The sequence below is a fragment of the Neophocaena asiaeorientalis genome, unplaced genomic scaffold (assembly GCF_003031525.2).
Source record: "Neophocaena asiaeorientalis asiaeorientalis breed wild unplaced genomic scaffold, Neophocaena_asiaeorientalis_V1.1 scaffold175, whole genome shotgun sequence".
Classification (NCBI taxonomy): domain Eukaryota; kingdom Metazoa; phylum Chordata; class Mammalia; order Artiodactyla; family Phocoenidae; genus Neophocaena; species Neophocaena asiaeorientalis.
The window spans coordinates 3,800,180-3,803,802 of record NW_020175390.1 but is presented as its reverse complement, the minus strand read 5'-3'; positions in this window follow the sequence as shown (position 1 = coordinate 3,803,802).

Below are 3,623 nucleotides of genomic sequence, written 5' to 3'. Positions count from 1 at the left end.
CGGGTAGATCCTGCCAAACAGCCATTACTCCCCACTTTTTTTCATACTGATTTGAACCTCTCTCTGGCTATTCACCACTATCCCTCGTGTTGAAACCATAAACTCCTTTGTAGTGATATTAACTATTTTTCCTCTGACAAAAAGGATCTTCTGCCCTGCCTCATTTTCTTCTCAGATTTATTCATATTTATATTTCCAGTTTTTCATGGGCAATTCTCTACATTTGTGTCCCCAAAGCAATGCTTGGATTAGCCACTGATACAGTTCTGTGACTCGTACATAGCTCAACACGTGGCTTCCAGCTAACTTTTAGAATTTCTCAGTATATATTTTTATCACATTTAAAGTGTGTTTAAATTTATTTTGCTTTCTCAACTTTGATGCATTGTTTTCACTTTCAAATAGCACCCCTTTTTTTCTTCTTTTAAAGTTGTTATAATTTCTCCATTGGCTACTTACAAAATAAAACTTCAATTATTCTAAACTCTACATCTAAGAATTTTCTAACTCTAAATACTAGCTATTATTAATGTATTATGTACAGTCCAATTTTTTTAATGTATGTTATACTCAGCTTTAAATATGTAGATATAATGCTTTATTCAAATATATCATGAGTGTTTTGGTTGAATCATTTGTTTGTTAACTGTGAAGTAATTAATACCTATCATTTCGTGAACTTCTATATCATTGATATTTTACATATTCAACACAATCATTTGTGATATAAAAATATAAACCTCCAATAATTTTATATTCAACATGCAGAGTTTTAGAAAAGTTTACTTTGGGTTCTTTAAATTCTTTACAATCCTTCTCTTTTTTATATTTTAAATACTCAAGAGATTAAATCTGTTAAAATGAAGTTCATCTTCAATTAGCAAGAAGAACATATGTATGCTCTTCATTAAAATCCCCAGGTATCACGAGTAACAGTTCATTTCGGGTTTTCAGATAATTAAAACCTCATACACATTTTCTGATATTCCATCTGGCTTTAGAGTGTATTCAACTGCAGACCACTTGAGTTACGAGATAGCTGAAAAGCTTAATAACAAACATTAATATTGCGAATACCTCCTTTTTGATCTTGTACAGATAAGTGCATTATTATAACCTCAAATATCCTCAAACAAGAAAAAAATAAAAGATGGTGGATCTTATCTTCTTTGATAACCTTGTTAGACAGAAACAGAAGTCTCTTGAAAGTTTCAGTTTAAATAGATCTTATATGGCTGCTAAAATGGAAATGCAGATACAAAATAAGGTTTGAATATTTAAAGAAATACTGTTTCTATTCCACCCTCCAACTAAAATGCCCCTCACCCTCATAGCCATTGAAATATGTATGTCATAAAAGTAGTGATCTTCTTACACTTATTCACTGAGTAAAATCTAGTACACAATTTGTGCCCAATAAATATTGGTGAAATATTGTCTATTCTTAAACATTGTGAAATGTAGGACCTTTAGATTATGAGACTCATGTGCTACCCACTGTGCTAAGGAAATTGAAGGTAATTTTGTTTGTTACTTGATCCATTTTCTAATTTGTATTATTAAATATATTATAAAATGTTTCTTATAATTAAAATTGTATTTAATAATTACAAAGTATCCCAGGAAATAGGAATCTTGATTTTCAAGCTGAGTCAGAATTTCCCTTGATGATCAGGTTATTTTCATATAATGGATATCTGTTATATATTTTAAAAAACAGTAACTCTTTTTAAAAAAATCACCTAACATTGAATAATCTTTCATCCAGTGTTATGTACCAACATCTGATGAATCACCAGAAACCTATGGCTAAAATATCCTTCTCTTTAAGTGGATGATGAAGAACTTAATAGTAATGGATGTCCAGATAAAGCCTCAAGGGAAAAAAATGATAAACTTTTAATGTACACTTGTCTTAAGACAACAGTCATTTTACTGGATATATTTACATGAGTTAGCTGTATTCACCTCAAAGATTTAGAGGTTAATTCTAGAGCCTGTTTTTGCACTGCAATCAGCAGGTTTCACTCACTACTGCTCAGCAAGGATAGGGTTTCAGGGTGGACCTCTTGATATTCTTTCTTCTCCATCATTTTAGTTGGGAAATGTGCACTTGCCATGGGAAATTGAGAAGGTCTGAATTACAGAGAGAGTTAACTGGTTCAATAGTGAAGTGTGACCTAATATGTCAAATGTAATTGCATAAACTGAAGTTTCTACCTGGATCAAAGTCAATACAGTTATTGTAGTTACTATAAGGGTCTGCTGTATTGCTGGTGTTTTGGAAATTAGTGTTTTGAAATATGGAGAAATGAAGGATGTAAAGTAACTTCCATGGAAAGTTAGAGTTGGCATTGACCACTGTCATAAAGATGATTAATACTCTGTGGTCCAAAATAGCAGCTCCTACAAATATCATGAATGCAAGTGATGTTTGTTTGTTTATTTAAAAGTGGCTAGATGGTATATCAATACAGGGATGTGTGGGTGAGTAAGACAGAATGAGAATAAGATAAAAATAGAATGATGAAATAAATAGATAACTTTTTTTTTTCTACCAGAGTGAACAGGCAAATTGGAAACAGGCAAATACTGGATAACATAGATGATGTCCAAATATGGTATCATGGAGTTAATGCAATTGTTACATCAAATGTTCAGGTTAGTCAAGGCAATCTGATCAATGGTATCAATGGGAATAAACAGAATTTATAATGAAGACTGGAAGGGTAAAATTATCCTCAGGCTCTGCTACAGATTGAAAGAATATCAAAAAAGGAGAGATGATTTTGTTTTTAAGAATATGCGTAAGAAATTTAGGGTGATTTTCTTTTCTTTTGGATAATTTTTACTTAAAGTACCAAACAAAATATTACTTCTCTTAACATTAAGCCACTATTAATTCACAGAGATAAATGTATATGATCATTTTTCATTACTATTGATAATATATTTTGGTACTATATTTTTCTTGGAAAACTTGAGACATTTTCAAGTTAAACTAGCATTAAAATAAGCAACTATATATGGAAAGGTTTATACTTAATACAAAATAAAATTCATGTTTAAAATTTTTATCTGCAAAAAACAACTGCATGGAGTAAAATTAGTTCTGAGTTTTAAGAAGGGTACTTAAAAGTTTCAAGTAATGAACTTATGAAAGATTGGTAACAGGAAGAGATCATAACACTATTTAAAATAATCTTTATTTTCTAATATAGTAGAGATAAATATCTCTTTAAAATATGTAACAAAATATGTGTTTCAATCAGGGATATTGAATTGAGGTAAAGATGAAATCTGTTCAGTTTTAGTTTAGCTTGATAAAGCGAATTTGTATATTGGGACCCACCAAATGGAGGCCACTGTAGTGGTCTGACCCAAGTCACAGATCTAAACATATATCAGCCTGCACTTATGGGAACAGCACATTGTCAAGGAAAGCTAAGAGCAATCACAATCCTTCAACTCAGCTTTAGCTAGTTTATCTTACCCTAGAAAATAGGACCTGTTAGCCTTATAAGAAAATCCCTGACCTCCTAACCAATCATGCCCTCTTTCTGCATTACCTTTTCTAAGGCTCTCTATATACTCACTCTTGTCAAAGTCCCTTGGGAAGAGTG